A 17,482-nucleotide genomic window follows, 5' to 3' on the forward strand; every position below is an offset into this window, starting at 1 on the left:
AAGAATAAAAACGATATGATTATCTCAATAAATACAGAAAAAGCTTTTGATAAAATTCAACATCCATTTATGATAAAAACTCTCCAGAGTGGGCATAGAGGGAACATACCTCAACATAATAAAAGCCAGATATGACAAACCCACAGCTAACATCATACTCAATGGTGAGAAGCTGAAAGCATTTCCTCTAAGATCAGGAACAAGATGAGGATGCCCACTCTTACCACTTTTACTCAACATAGCATTGGAAATCCTAGCCACAGCAATCAGAGAAGAAAAAGAAATAAAAGGACTCCAAACTAGAAAAGAAGAAGTAGAACTGTCACTGTCACTGTTTGCAGAGGACATGATACTATACATAGAAAATCCTAAAGATGCTACCAGAAAACTGCTAGAGCTCATCAATGAATTTGGTAAAGTTGCAGGACACAAAATTAACCTACAGAAATCAGCTGCATTTCTATACGCTAACAACGAAAAAGCAGAAAAAGAAATTAAAGATATAAGATGCAGTGACAAATTAAGATGTCCATTAGTAATGCTCCAGAGAGATCCAGACAGTCATAATTAAGAATCAGCCTCTTTTCTGTATGTGCTTTTCATGGCTAGCATGTGGACAAGCTATTTCAACTGACTAGATTATGGGGTATAAAATGCGGCCCAAATTCAGGGACTTATTCAGGGGAGATACAATTTTATTTAAAAGTCACTCACATGGGAAACGGCCTGATTGTGACTGGATGGAGCAGTACTGCCTCATTCCGTTCTGATTCCTAGGGCTACCCGAGTGCAGAGGAGAGAACCACCCCCAAGGGTAGTTTTGGTTTCTGATCTGCTTATGAGCTCTTTCTGGCTGTGGCAGATCATACACCCTTCCCAAAGGCCTTTAGAAATTAAATGGCCAGTTTGGCAGCAATGAGCAGTAAAGAAATAGCTCAGCATTTCCTTTATAATGATTATTTCCTGTCCTTTACATCACCCTTTCTTTTCTTAGGGAGAGAACACACACACACACAGACACACACACACACACCCCAGAGTCATATGCTTAAGCAGAAGAAAGGCAGATTTGGGGACTTTATATGTCAGTTCACTAAAAAAGAAATAAGAGCTATAAAGACTGAAAAAGAAGGGATTTTAAATTTAAATGACTTTCTACCAAGAAAATCTAAGAATATTTGATTTTTTTAATTAGAACAAATAAGAATTCAATTAAGTGGCCAGTTACACAGAGAAATAAATTCATCAGTTTCACACTTTCATATGAAGTTAAACACACACTCACCATACAACCTGGCAACTCAACTCCTATGTATTTAACCGAGAGAAAGGGAAGTATGTGTCCACCAAAGACCTGTGAATGTTTACCACAGCTTTATTCCTTACAGTCAAGAACTGGAAACAACCCAAACACCCATCAACTGATGAGTGGGGTTTTTTCCACTGTGGTATATCCACCCATACAGGGAATACTATTTAGCAATAAAAAGGAACAAGCTATGATTCGTGCAACAACCTGGATGACCCTCAAAAGCATTATTCTAAGTGAAAGAAACTTAGTCACCAAAGGCCACATACTGTGTGATTACACTTCTATGAGATTCTGCATTAAGGCGAAACTGTACTGACAGAATGTAAATCAGCGTCCCTCTAGAGCTGGGAATGGGGGAGGGACTGATCACAGTGTGTCCTGAGGGCACTTTGGGGGGTGATGGAAATGCACCATATGAAGTGGGGTAGTGGTTACACACTGCAAACGCTTGTTAAGATTCAATGAACTGCACACTTTGAATGGGTGGGTTTTACTGTTACGTACATTATAAAAGTTGGCAACTTTTCTATATAACCAACAGTAACTAGCTAGAAAACATAATGAAAAAAGATCTGAGTCATAGTAGCCATGAAAAATAGTAAAACTTAAGAATAAATTTAAGAAATGTGTAAAAGCTCATGAAAAGCTACAAAACTGTACTGAGCAACACAGAAGGACTTGTATAAATGGAGAGATATCCCATATGTGCCAGCTGGCTGGATGAGAAGACCCAGCCTTGTGAAGGTGTCAAATTAATCTGTAACCTGAAAGAACTTGAGTCAAAATGCCAAAGGGAGTTTGTGAGGAAACAACAAATCTAACTTTGATCTAGAAGAACAAATGCATAAAAACAGAAACACAAAAAGACCTGCAAGAACAGACTCACATATAAATCAGAATTCTATGTCGTCATAAGTGGTGTGTATCAATATATGTTATGTAATTCACCCTTGCCCCATATGCAAATAAATGTTAGATGGTTTAAAAATAGCAGTATAAAAAAAGAAAAAATATAAAACCATTAGGATAAAATATATATATAATCCTCAAGTGGGGAAGGCTTTTCTAATCAAAGGCAGAAACCATAAAAGAAAAGAATGATGGATATGCCTACATAAAAATGTAAATATGCACATGTCAAAAAATATCATGATTGAAAGGCAAGATATAAACGGGGGAAAATTTTACAACAAAATGGAAGACAAAAATCTAAGATATTTATGTCAATAAAGAGATTTTTTTCAAAGTAATAAGGAAAAGACAAATACCTCAATTCACAGGCAACTCATAAAAGAAGAAATACAAGAGAGCAATTTACATATGAAAAAGGGTTTAGCCATTCATGTGGGCAAAGACAATGGCCAGTAAGGATGTCTGTCACTTTATTATAATTTACAATACTGTATTTCACCAAATCTAAGACACCAATTGTAAAATGCATCATTACATTTTGTTCTATTATGAAATAAAATACAAGACTGTCAATTAAACAATGACATACATTAAACTGTGGGATGCTTCCTGATTTGAGGGATTTCTGGAAAATACACATCTCAGTATCATGATACATAGTAATGCAAAACTGGAAACAATCTAAACTTCCAACAAGGGAGATTTCCTGAATAAGTTATAGTACATCTCCATGGTAAAAGTTTACTGTCATTCACGATGATACAGATGTGCATACAGATTAACAGTGGAAAGAGGCTCATGATCTATTAGGTGAACAAGGAGGTTATAAACAGTATGTTTACTGTGATGCCATTTTGTTAAAAGATAATTATTGACACATACATCTGCACTGAAAGAGTCTAAAAGCTCTCTCAGGACCTTCACAGTAGCTATGTCTGGGTAGGAAGCATTTTTCTTTATCTTCTGTGTGCTCACCTGTCTTTTCTGAAAGTTAGACCACAAATGTGTTTCACTTTTATTATAAAAGATAAAAATAAGGTATCTAACCACCTGGTCATCTGTCTAAACGTAAGTTTTCAAAAGTCACACAATTCTGTGAAGATGCAATGTTTAAAAGGGAAAGAAAAAACTTGAAATAATGTAAAACCTCAGGCAGGACATGGTTAAACAAACTACGGTTTTTCACTCCAAGAAACATATTCTCCTTACAAATAAAAATATATGAATTAAATAGATGCACAGGGTATAACTGAATCACTTTGCTGTACACTTAAAACTAACATTGTAATTCAACTATAAGTAAATAAAAAATAAAATTTAAAAAAAAAACCCTGCAAAGCCTCATCCAAAATAAACAAACAAATAGATGCACAGGAAATCTACATAAAATAGCAACAGAAGATGAAAACACAAATTGGTTGACATTCTTAATCAAAAAAGTTTTGTGTGTGTGTGTATATATTTTGTATTGAAGAACAGTCAGTTCATTCACAATGTTGTGTCAATTTCTGGTGTACAGCACCATGCTTCAGTCATAAATGAATTTATACATATATTCATTTTCATATTCTTTTTAACCACATGTTACTGCAAGATATTGAATATAGTTAGTTCCCTGTGCTATACAGTATGAACTTGTTTATCTATTTTATATATATTAGTATCTGCAAATCTCAAACTCCCAATTTATCCCTTCCCACCCCCTTCTTCACCCAGTAACCATAAGTTTGTTTTCTCTGTCTGTGAGTCTGTTTCTGTTTTGTAAATGAGTTCGTTTGTCTTTTTTTTTTTAAGATTCCACATATAAGTGATATCATATGGTATTTTTCTTTCTCTTTCTGGCTTACTTCACATAGAATAACAATCTCCAGGTTCATATATGTTGCTGCAAATGGCATTATTTTATTCTTTTTTTATGGCTGAGTAGTATTCTATTGTATAAATATACCACAACTTCTTTATCCAGTCATTTGTCGAAGGACATTTAGGTTGTTTCCATGTATTGGCTATTGTAAATAGTGCTGCTATGAACATTAGGGTGCATGTATATTTTTTAATTAAGGCTCTCTCTGGATATATGCCCAGGAGTGGGATTGCTAGATCATATGGCAAGTCTATTTTTAGTCTTTTGAGGGATCTCCATACTGTTTTCCATAATGGCTGCACCAAACTACATGCCCACCAACAGTGTAGGAGGGTTCCCTTTTCTCTACAGCCTCTCCAGCATTTATTGTTTGTGGACTTTTGAATGATGGCCATTCTGACTGGTGTGAGGTGATACCTCATTGTAGTTTTGATCTGCATTTCTCTGATAATTAGCAATACTAAGCCATTTAAGAAAAAAATTCTTAATCAAGAAAAAATGTACCTAAGGATGTGAAGTTACAGTCTTACAAAGAGAAGACCGCTAAGGTTATAGGTTATAAATAATTCTTTGTTTTTACCTTTTTACTCCTTTTTCATATAAAATTAGTTTAATAGAGGCAAAAAAAAAATAGACTTTCAAGATCCACAACAGCTTTCTACAGGTCTATAACATTAGTCTCTGAAAACATTCCACAGAGAAACAATCTAAGCTCCTTAGTTCACAATTTAGTTTTTCTATAACCTGTCCAACAAAAAAGCAAATCTCATGTAGAAACGCTTATGCTACAGGGAAACATAGCAAGAAGTTTCCTTCATCTCTGTGTGTGCTTTTTTTCTCTTTTCTGGTTAAGGAAAACATTTTCAAGTTCATAAAAACAAGGAACTAAAATTAGATAGACGAGAACTGAACCTTGACTCATGGTAGGGAAAACATTATTTTTAAACGGAGAAATATTTATAGGCCTGTGCTTTATGGAAAAGGAAGACAGGCGCGCTAATGTATGTCGACGGAACAGCCTAGGGCAGGAACAGGAGACTTGAGAAGAGAAAATACTTTCACTGCATGTTTATATTCCAGGAACCACTGGCACTTCACATATTTTTTTCTCATGGAATACGAATTAGAACCAATAATTACAGAGTATTTGAGAACACTATTCACTTAACATTAGAGAAAATGCTGTAAACAGCTCACAGCCGACCATGAAACCATCTCCACCGCCTCCTACTGCCGCCCTTAGGACCAGGAATGCTCCCAACTCTGGAAGAGCTGGGCTTGCCCTAGACACCGCATCACCCCTGCGGGACAACCAATACTTTTCAGAGCTCCCGGCAAAAGTTTTAAGAAATATGTTTGTTACAGGGTTTTTTAAAAAAGACACAGAGGTGAAATCTAAGACACTTAGGTGAGTATTATGGAATAAATCTCTTAAGACGTTAAAATCACCTTCATCTTGACATTCGCAGCACTGCTCAAAAACCTTCAAAACTACTTTACCTCCCACCATATCGTCTTAACGTCTTCTTTTCACTCATTCACTCCTACGGGGCAACATCAGAGGACCTGCAGTGAGCCCCCAGTCCAGTCAGAGAAGAGAGAAGTTGTATCTGCAAGGGTGAGTGGGTAAGAGCTGGGGGAGGGGGCCAGAGGGCAGGGGAAGGGGGAGGTCCTCCCACTCGGGAGGCTGAGGAGAGGGAGGACTGCAGAGAGGTGTGGCTCTTTGAGAAAACTCAACCAGCTGGGGTGCAGGCACTAGGCTGAAAGAACAGTCACGCTGCATGTCAGGGACTGGACCCATCTGGGAGAAATGAAGGAGAGAAATGCAACGTCTGAGCTGATTGCATGATCTGATTTCACAAGTTTCTCCTAAGAGCAAGTACGTACATTTTCGTTTTAAAAACACTGCATGTTTTCACTAAAGTCACACCTTAATGCTTTGCATCCCTAAGGGCCATTGTCTTTCTCATGTCCCCACCTCCAACCTTCCTTGATAGCAGAAGCCTGATTCTCTTTGGGAGATCTTCTTTCCACCTGCTCAGGAAAGAGATCCCACTCCCCACCTGGCCCCAGCTGATGGAGGCAAGGTAAGTCCAGGCCAACACGGGGACTCACTCCTCTTGCCAGGGGGAAAGGACTGGTGAGGGCCTGGACATGGTCCTGCCCTGGCCAAAGGGACCTGAGGGAGGTGTGCTTGGGGATGTCTTAGGAAAACGTTCACTGCTAATAAAATAAGACACGCATGTGAAGAAAAGGCCTTCTTTTTCACTGGAGGTCATCGTGTTACCTGGAATAGCTGTAGCCCCCCTGTGCCATGAGGGAAGACACCTCCCACACTGCAGGGATGGCAGAGAGCAAAGACAGACAGCACCTGGTTCCTTGAAAATGTCATCAAACCTCTGACTTAGATCAGCCTTGGAACTGCCACACTTCTTGTTATGTGAGACAATAAATTCCTTCATTTTTAGCTACTTTTAGTTAGGTCTTCAGTAACTCACACACTATTACTTTGAAACCATCTTGCCTTTCTTTATAAGCATTCCTACATACGTTTGCATTCCTTATGAAGCAGAGGGTTTTCTACTTCAGGGTGAAGTTTTGTTTTGTATATTGTGTGTTTTGTAACATCTCTTCTTTAAGGAAAGCACAAGGTAAGAGCTTGGGCAGGGTTTCACACGGTTCAAGGAAGGCGCTCTACCTAGCAGACATAAGTGCTGCAGGCCCCGGGAAGAGGTACTCACGGTGATTTCCCCATGGCTAAATAAAGTACCACATGCTTCAGGATACTCCACTCTGTACTACACTCCTTAGCAATCTTGTTTCTATTAGGGGGACCTAATTAATAATAACAAGAAGAAACACCCTAGGCAGTAGCTATGAATATTCTAGCCCCTGGAAAAGTACACCATCTTCCCCAGTGTAAACCAATACACTGGCAACCAGTTACACGTCAGTCTCACGATTAGCATGAATCAATCCTCCTAAACTTGGATAACTCTGAACACTGATGGAAATGAAGATTCTGAATCTCCAAAATTGTGACCCAGGTCCCCAGAGCTCACTGATTCCCCCAAGGACTTCTCTCTCTCCCAAGAGGCCGCAACAGCACCACGCACCTCATCCCCCTCTGCTCTGCAGAGATGAACTACAAAATCCCAATCTCCAATCGTACTGCCTTGTACTATGATATATCCTAATTAATCATCAGTGTTTTAGTTAATGTTGGTCTGGGAGGTTTATGCGTTTTCTGTAACAGCTTTATTGAGGTACAATTCACTTGCCACACAATTCACCTATTTACATTATATAATTCAGTGATTTTTTTTTTTTTAGTATATGTCACAATGTCACATAGTTGTACAACCATCACCACAATCAATGTCAGAACATTTTCTTTGCCTCAAAAAGAAACCCTCACTTCCTCTCAATTCCCCCAGCCCGAGTTTTATTTTCTGTTTCTATGGGTTTGCCTGTTCATTTCATACGTGGGCTTTTGTGTCTGACTCTTTCACTGAGATGGCTGCAAGATGCATCCACATGGTAGCATGTGACAGTGTTTCCTTCCTTTTTATGGCTGAACAGTATTCCATGAGTGGGCATAGCACATTTTGTTTCTCTGCTCAGCACTGGATGGACATTTGGGTTGTTTCCACTCGGTGGCTGTTACAAATAATGTTCTGGGGTCTTTGGGGCACAGGCCTGGGAGTGGGCTGCTGTGTCACATGGTCACGTGGTCACATGGGTCAGGAGCTGCCAAGCTGCTTCCCATTTCCCACAGCAGCCAATGCGCCACCTCATGCTCCCGCCAGCACAATGGGCCTGGGCTAGGGAGTCTCAGACAAGGACCACAGTCTATTCGTCCTCGGATCCTCGATCCCTCGTAGGCACTCAAAAACTGTTTAATGAATGGATGCAAGCCGATGTGGCTTAAAAAAAAAAAAAAGCGAAAATGCAGCCAACAGCAGAGTAACAGGTTCCTTTAAAGGACGTCCCTCCCCAACGGGACCTGACATACGCCATGTGCTCCCTTTGTGCCCTGGAGAGGCTACCCCACTTGCCCTGAATAGTTTTATTGCCCCATCTACAGGCTTGAAGAACATCCTAACAGAAGGCGATGATATCTGCTGGGACTCTGTGGGCCCAAGAGCTACCTTACAGTCTGGGGGGAAGGTCACCCTCTCGTGGCCATTGTAATCCAGCTGCCCTGTGGGTGTTCCCAGTGGTGTACGAGGGCAACTTCTCAGGTGGACCAGGAGACATACCTCGGGGGGCAATATCACTCCCCAGATTGGGGTCTGAGGTGGGCACCAGTGAACATCCCACCCACCCTATCCACTCAGCAAATGGCAAGTTGGAGCCCAGCGGACTTCCAACCTCACTGTTATCGCCACAGAGGGACCCTGCCTCTTCCTTTGCCCTCAAGTGGTTTCTGAAACTCAGTTTTCTCCTCTTCTACCCTGAACAGTACTGACACTCGGTAACACTGACAAGTTCGCATACTCTTTCTTGTTTTAACTATATAAAAACAAATAAAAATGAACTACAAACCAATGACCATGTTTGGGAACTGAGTTCTTTTGGTAGCCAATGTTTTTTTAGAAAAAAGTTCTATATTAAGGCCGCGCTGTGGGAACACTGTTGGCTGTGGACAATATCCCACATCCCTGCGCTCTAAGGATAGCTAACAAGTGGAGAGTGTCCCGGACAGCACAGGAGGCCTACAGCTCACTCGACCCCACAGAAACCAGAGGGGAAGCCTAATTTTACCTTGCTGTATTTTAGACAGTTTGAATTCACTTGAACAAGAAAGTTCCTAGAGCTGTTTGGGACCTTTTTTTTTTTTTTTGGTCAATATTTAGATAGCACTTTTTTTTTAAAGCTTACCCTAGATACCAACTGTTTATCTAACACACAATTCCAAAGTTGCCAAATCCAATGCCAGCCCAGAGGGGATAGCCAAAAACCCTTGTTTATCAAAAAGAAAAGGTCTCTAAACATGTTACATTTACATTATGATTTTTTTCCTAATCACAGTACCATTCCAACTTACAGTGAACAAAGTCATTATTGCAGTCAAGATACAACACTTAAAGCACTACCTATTACCAGCTTGGCTCTCAACTTGGAGGATGTTTGCTGAAACATCTTATTGCCAGATGTGACTTTTAAAAGGGTCCTTCTTACAAGTTTCTCATTTTAAAAAGTGGCAGAGGTTTGTCCACAAGTTAAACGTAGAGTTACCATATGACCCAGCAATTCCTCACCTAGGCATATACCAAAAAGAAGTGAAAACATGTACTAAAAAAAAACACACACACACAACCAAAAAAACCTCCATACATGAAGGTTTACAGCAGCACTATTCACAGTAGTCAAAGGTAGAAAGAGCCCAAATGTCCATCAGCAGATGAAAGGATAAACAAAATGTGGTCCATCTATACAATGGAGTATTACTAGGCCATAAAAAGGGATGAAGTACCAGTACCTGCTACAATAAGGATGAACCTTGAAAACATTATGCTTAGTTAAAGAAGCCAGGTACAAAAGGCCACACATGATTTATGCACATGAAATACCCAGCATAGGCAAATACACAGAGATGGAATAGATTAGTGGTTGTCAGGTGCCAGGAAGACAGAGGAACACGGAACTGCTTAAAGGATACAAGGTTTCCATTTGGGGATGAAAATGCTTTGGAACTAGAGGTGATGGTTGTACAATATGGTGAATGTGTGTACTAAAGGCCACTAAACTATAAACTTTAAAATGATGAATTTTATATTATGTGAACTTCATGTGATTTTTTTTTAAGTGAACACAACATCAAAACTGCAGGATTACAGCAGTGGGGCAGGGAGGTGGGGGAGTGGCAGAGTAGAGCCCTTAGAAAGTGCTCCATGCGGTATGAGAAGCCCGATGCCAGTCTACAAAAGCAACAGGACAGCATCACCAGGCCTGTAGTTTAGCCTGGGAGGCCAGTCAGGTATAGACAAAGCCCAAGTCCCTACCCAAGGATTTTTCATGACAATCTTACAAAGACTATCATAAGAAATGTCGACCCCCTGACCCCAGGTACTGGGCGAGCGGCTTGTGATACCCTGTGGAGAAGCGTGAACTGAGCGCCTGACACGTGAAAACACATTTTTCTTTATCTGTAAAAGGGGGAAGCAGGAATTCAAGTGCTGCGCTCACGGTCTTAAATCAGCCATAATATTCACTAACATCTATTCAGAGACTAATGCACCTTCCACCCACCAGATACTGTGTTCTCACCCTGCTCGATTTTTCTGCAAAGCCCCATTGCTGTGAAACAGTGTGTCCAGATTCTTGTGTATCTGATTTTTAATAGTCTCCCTTATTGCAACCCTGATTACCCTGTGCCTTGAGCTCACAGCAAGGGTAGGCTGAGATCAGGGCTTGAGGAAGCACTTGCAAAGGACAGGTGACAAAAGGTGAGACAAAGACAAAAGGTGAGTTCTATCCCAATATTAGGGGAGCCTGCTTCTGACTCCCTCCTTGAATCACAGTGGGGCAGTCTGGCACTAGCGCTCCCACCTGTGTGCTCCCTGCTGTGGAGGCGAGTGGTACCATCAACTGCATGGGCCAGTGCTGATGGAACAATTTGGAGGTGGGTAGGGGAGCAGGGCGAGAACCAACATTTGCTAAACACCAACCATGTGCCGAGAGTCTTATGTGCACCATCCTATTTGATCCTAGCCAGAACCCCTCAGGTCAGGAGACACACTTCCCTAAAGAGAAAACCAATGCACAGACGACCATTTATTAAGTAACTACGTGCTGACTACTTGGAAAACTAAGACATTGAGAACCCACACTCCTAAGAATTGAATCTTCCTTAATTTTTACTCTCAGAGAACAGCCTTACTAAACCAGACGGCCGATGCCTCCTTGGTAGACTTGGCAAACACAGGAACGGAACCTGCAGCGTGAGGAGCAAAGCGCAGATAAGTAACTTGGGAGACGCCCTGGCCTGCACTGGGCGCCTGGCATGTGGCCGAGCCCTTCAGGAAGAACGGACCTTCTTAAGCAACAAACAACAACAGACTAGCACTACTGAAGGCCAGACTACTAAATCTGGGGGATGCAAATCCAGGTATATCTTTGGTTTATACCAAAGACAAGAACAAGACCTGTTGGTCCTTGACAGTGTATTAAAGGATGCGCCAACGCACCATTTCCATACAAGCAGCTATTCTCACCAGATGTTTCTTGGGAAAGTCTGCAAGGCAGTTTCCCAAAACTCTGGTAAATTTCAACACCAATCAACACTTCCCTAATGTAATATTCACATTTTAGCTTTATAATATAACCAGTTATAGAATTAATTGTCAATGAATTCTAACTAAGTTCATCCTCAGTTATAGAATCTAATCTCTAATTCCCATTTTCTATTTCTACATACTCAAAAGAAGCCTGCATCGGTCTTGTGGAAAACATGCTCCGTTTACTGAGACACAGATTTGATTCAAATTTCCCTTTCTCCTCCCCTTTAAAAATAGACTAAAAATAACTGTCATAACAACTTACTCATCCTGAACTCAGTACCTAGCAACTTATTCAGAATATAGCTGACAACCAAAAAACTGCACAGAGGCAGAACTCTTCGTCCTTTTAATCAAACTGTACTCTGCAGGGTTAATGAGCTTGGTTATTTGGGGTTTTTTTTCATGGAATAAAGTGAAAACCAGGAGCAAAGCTGTTACAGGAACACATACTGATAGCAAGAGAGCAAGCAGAAAAATTATTCTAAAACATAAGAATCAAAAAAATACAGAGAAATCTCAGCTTATTTAAAAGTAAAGCAAAAATTCCTATTTTTATAGGCAAACTGCTATATCAGTAAAAGCCAAATAACAGGTAATAAAAATAACTGAGTCAACAAGAAAATTCCATTTTATTTGTCATCTTTCTCTTTTATGAAGGTAAAAAAGAGTTTTATACGTTTCAGAAATATAAAGCCAGATGTTCAAAATGGTTAAAACAGGAAAATGTCTGATTGACTAAAGGGGAAAGTCCTCAGCCCCTTCAGAAAACTTGACAAATACAGGAAGACTTACGGTGATTGATATTTACATCTAACAACCTATCAAGTGAGGCTGGTTTCAAAGCCAACCCTATGCTACTCCTAAAGCTGTCTATCAGGGAACTGGCTGGGGGAAAGGGAAAGGAGCAGAGAATTTAGTATTTAATCAAACTACATCAAGCTTAGAAAAGAGGACAGCTATTGCAAAAGAAAAAAAAAAGCTACACTGAGTTTGAGAAATGCTTACATTAAAGTACAATTCAGTATTAAATCTCACTTAATCGTATCTTTAAGGGAAACTAAAAACCCTACTGAAAATGAAATGGCTAAATTTCAGTCAAGCTATAGTATTAAATAATAAGTGTTTTATTATTTCAATTTATTTTCAATCAGCTGGACTGCTGATCTCAAAAAAAAAAAAGAATCACTTTTTCATCAGCTGATGAATGGATAAGCAAAATGTGGTCTAGCCATACAATGGAATATTATGCAACATAAAAGGGATGAAGTACTGACACCTGCCAACGAGAATGTACCTTGAAAACAATATGCTCAGGGAAAGAAGTCATACACAAAAGGCTGCAAACTGTATGATTCCATGTGTATGAAATGTCCAGAATGGGCAAGTCCATTGAGACAGAAAGTAGATTAATGGTTGCCAGGGGCTGGGAGGTTTAGGAGGAAATGGGGAGTGAGTGCTTAATGGGTACATAGGTTCGTTTTGGGGTGATTCAAATGTTCTAAAATTGATTGTGGTGATAGCTGCACATATCTGTGAATATACTAAAAATCACTAAATTGCATACTTTTTAGATGAGTGAATTCTATGGTGTGGTATGTGAATTATATGTCAAAAAAGAGCTGTTATTTAAAAAAGAAAAGAAAAGCTTAAAAATCATCCACTCTGACAACCTCATTCGTATTCCTTGTTCAGGAAAGTTCCACACACCATAAGCAATGTTGTTGACAGAAGCAGAAACCTTAGTGCAAACTGGAACACCTCCAGGGGAGTCTATGGAATTGGAAATTTAATAGCTACTAAATAAAGTAACATCATGACTAGAGCTATGAAAGCAAGTATTTCCATTTGCACTTCAATGGCAGAGGGACAAAGTTGATATCTTAGAATCATCAGCTCTGAAGGCGTTCATAAATCACAATTTCTTTCAGGAGCCACAAAGAACACAGAGTTAATTAAGTTTTTCCAGCTGAGAAAGTCACTATGAAATGTGTGTTAGAGCCCAGAAAAGACCTTTGAAATGTTTTGTTTGCATGGTAGTTCTAAAAGTTTTTAACCTCCTGCAATGACTGACACACTGAGTCAGTCACTTTAGTCAGTAGAAAACATATGACTCCAACAAGCTGTGAATAACAGTTTCTCTAAGGGAAGCTACAGTTTCACAAGTTGGGCCTTTGTGGAGGTGAAATTCTCTCTCAGGTTGGATGACATATGTGCCCAGTGTCAACACCCTTTCAGAACAAAGAAGAGTGTTTTTCCTTTTCACTTTGTTTCTCCAGCCATGCAAATCACAGAAAATGTGAGCTGCTTTGCTATTTGCAAGAAAGGATAAGAAAACCATTCCAATCTTTTATAATTCCTTTATAATTAAATCCAAGAGTTTCCTTTTATCACTGGTGACCTCTAACTTCTAATAAAGAAGTTTAAGGTAGACACTTTCCAGGTGTGTTAATCTGGGGGATACTAAACTATACAGTAAACACAGAGGACCCTGGCACACTAAATACACAGTCAGCAGACCTAGGAACCCACCATCAGGAGCAAGTGAGTCTTTTATTACTGGAGTAATCTGCAAGAACATTATGAATCCAATATTTGCTCTGTTCTACTAGCAAAAAACTTGCCAACACAAGTGAAATTCATTTTTTTGGCAACTAATCTTCCAATCTCTCTCCAAAATAATGTTCAACAGGAATCGAACCACATTTTTAATTTAATCACTTCACATTTTCTTCCAGCCATTTCAAAAGTACTTCTCAAACTTTCAAATCAGATGGGGTTCCTCTAATGATACCTTACTTTATATACTAAATGTGATCCCCAAAAACCATGTGTAAATATATTTCTGTAACTCAATCTTATTTACTTATATTTAAAGGAAGAAAAGAATCCTTTAGAACGTTAAGTATCTCACACATGTCCCACAACTTAGTTTCTGTAAATCTGAGTTTCCATATGCTAAATTTATCTAAATGAGGATTCACAGTTTAAACAAATGGATGGAGAAATCACTTCTTCGTATTAAGAACACATACTATGTTCCAATCATAGAAGTTCAGCTATTCTTAGGGAATGGGGGGAGGGGGGAGGAATTTAAAGCACATCTGGTTCAAACTCTACCTTTTACAAACATGAGGAAACTGAAAACCAGAGAGATTAAATTATTTTCCCAAAAGTGCTGAACTAGTTTGTGGAGAAAATATCTTAAGTTGAAAAGCTAATCTACTGAACAAATTTATTTTTTTGTTTAGAATAATAAGATAATTCTATAAAAGTACTCTTCTTTCAGAAACATCCCTCTTACCTGCTTTTAGACAGCTCATTCACAAAACAAAAATTAATAGTAATGACCATAAAAAGCATTTTTCTCATGGGGAAAAGAACCCATTTATGAAGTTGCAGAATGCAATGTAATCCACACTTTGAATGTGAACACTTAATAAGGCAAAACTAACTAAATTAATATGCAATAGTCTCTTTCACTTAAAATATCAAAGCCTTAATGGGATATTGTATGTTGATATCCATTAACAAGAAAATCAATCACCTTCATGTGGTTTTTCTTCCTCTCTACAAACTACATGGTAAAAAACCAAAGTTAGTATTTCCCACACAATTCAAACACAAATACAAATGATCCAAAAGCTGCTTTCAGTAGTACATTTTTCTTTGGAAGGAAAAAAAATGAACAGAATGTAATAGCATTACATAAAAATCCTGGAAATTATGCAAAGATTTTGCTGGAGCTTTGCCCAAAAAAGGGTATGCTGGCTCTCTGTGTGCATAAATGATCATCAAATAAGAACTGTAGGGAGCTACAGTGTTATTAAAGGTAAATATACTTCTTGAAATCTCCATTTTAAAAAGCTAAAAAATGACTGCCTGAACTAAGCCGTTCAATCCCACATTTCCTGGGTCCTAAATAAACATCTGGGTTTCAATCATCTGAGTCTCTGCCTGATAGTTCTCCCCGGCACCCAGGGGCCCAGTTCACGTTCCCAGGCACCTTCCCACCCCCTTCCTTAGGTCCTTTAAAGACGCCACCCGTAGCCGCTAATAAACCACTCAACACTCATCCGTTCCTCAAAAACCGGTTGTCGCCTTCTCAGCCTTCTGGTTTGTTCCATGTCTGGGGCACAGTTTCGCACACATGTGGAATGTGTGGAGTTATAATCTTCCTTTCTTTGTGCAGGTCACACATATTATTGAGCATCTGCTATACGCCAGGCTGTGTTTCCGGTGCTTGGAATACAGCAGTAAATAAAACATGCGAAAATTCCTGCTCTCAAGACACATTCAACTGGGATGGAGACAGATCATAAACAAAGTAAGTGAGTCAAATGCACGTTGCGCAGGATGGAAAGGAGAATGGCAGGGCAGTCATTCCAGGAACCACTATTCAGAACAAGATTCCTGTGAAGGGAATTCCTGGAGTTGGGCTTTCTGGAAACTTCCACAGCTGTCCTGGGGGGTAGGATTTGCTGGGCTGGGGCTACTCTCCAATTTGCCAACAGGTAACTTACACTTGGGTCTAGGATGTCTTTCATTTTATTGTTCTTTACCTTCATTTACCAACATTCACAGGTACGGGTCCCTCAACAAGCATTAGAGGGAAGATACCAGAGACAAATCCTGTGTGGCTCTGTAATTGTCAATCATAGGAATGTAAATTAAAGCTTCCGGAGAGCTTCAAGACCCACGAACCATTTCTCCCGCAGTGCTATTTCTTCATATAAACATGCATATACTACTAATTTTCTTTTCAAAAATAAGAGGGTAAACTTTAGCTCAGTCTCTCTGAATGAACACATCAGCCAAACAGAATTAATGAGATTTTAATATCTATAATTTCTCTACTCCTTCAAAATGTTACTAAATGAGTAAAAAAGCTACCAAACACTGCCAGTTTGTATGAAAAGGACTCAGAGGCCAACTCGAAAGGGCTCCCATGGACCCAAGATGGGACCATTTGAGCATCAAAAAAAAAAAAAAAAGGTATCTTTAATGGAGTGAAATACACCAAACAAGCTAAAATCCAACAGTTCACACTGATTCTTGAAAAAAAGTCATTGGTCACCTTCAAAGGATGTTAGGAAATCAACTCAGCCTGAAAGCTGGTAAATAACGGGAAATAACAAGCAAATAAAACAAAAACTTCTAAACATACACAGGTTCCCAAGATTCTAAGATTTCACAATGGTTGAGATAACAATGTGCCTGAAAACACTTTGTGAACAGGAAAGAGCTAAACAAAGAAAGGTATAGTTATTTTTCTGTTGTTGCTGCTGCTAAGAAAATTGTCCCCACTTTCGTTAACACTAGCTAGTAAATCTAATCTCTACTGAGAGCGCCAAGGACTTTTCTAAGTACTTAATATTATTTTCTCCATTAATCCTCACAACAATTCTATGAAGCAGATGTTTCTAACAACTAGTGTTCTCTAGTACAGTCCCTTGGGATTGAATACAGGCCCCACCACTTAGTAGCTGCTTCTAGCTGTGTGACCATTGCTAGTACTTAACCTCTCTGTGCTTCAGTTCCCTCACCTATAAATGGAGATGACAAGTGTCCCTACCTCCCAGCCCTATTTGTAATAAGACCAATAAGTCTAGAGTGTATCTGATTAATGTCTCTTTTCCCTTCCAGGTTGTAGACTCCAAGAGGGCAGAGGGCTCTATCTCCAGAACCTAGTCCAAAGAGTAGAAACTTACTTGATATTTATTGAATAAATAAATGAGTTTACAGCAGAATACAACAGAGCTGATTAACTGCTCTAGTTCAAACCTCATCCAATATCTCCAGAGTTCCAAAGCTAAAGATTTTCCCGTAACTCCTCAACTGTCAAGGGTCACATCATCTTAAGTACCTCTAAGCTCTGGGGAACCAGAAGCGGCCCAAGAACAATACTGCCTAAACTCCCTAGAGTTTTCAGTAAAGAAGCTGCCAAACTTGGCAGCTACAATTTACCCAGGGCAAGTTACTGATGTTCTGTATTTTGGACACTTGCCCTTTTTAATTTGAGAAACTGACACAATCACAGTCCCTGGTGTTTTCTGGGTTTCAGTCCCAAATTATACAAGACATGCACCAAACAGAGTTCAGGGGGAAAAA

At 39.4% G+C, this 17,482-nt stretch overlaps 1 protein-coding gene and 1 long non-coding RNA gene across 2 annotated transcripts in view; one reads left to right on the forward strand and one right to left on the reverse strand.

Moving 5' to 3' along the window:
- ADCY9 (adenylate cyclase 9) overlaps positions 1–17,482 on the reverse strand; it is a 114,726-nt gene that overhangs the window by 86,788 nt on the left and 10,456 nt on the right.
- On the forward strand, positions 5,787–15,796 carry LOC116657665. The gene is made up of 3 exons (XR_004312862.1): positions 5,787–5,967; positions 10,962–11,202; positions 15,564–15,796. It is a non-coding gene; the product is annotated as an uncharacterized LOC116657665 (long non-coding RNA).

This window comes from Camelus ferus, chromosome 18, assembly GCF_009834535.1.
Source record: "Camelus ferus isolate YT-003-E chromosome 18, BCGSAC_Cfer_1.0, whole genome shotgun sequence".
NCBI lineage: Eukaryota > Metazoa > Chordata > Mammalia > Artiodactyla > Camelidae > Camelus > Camelus ferus.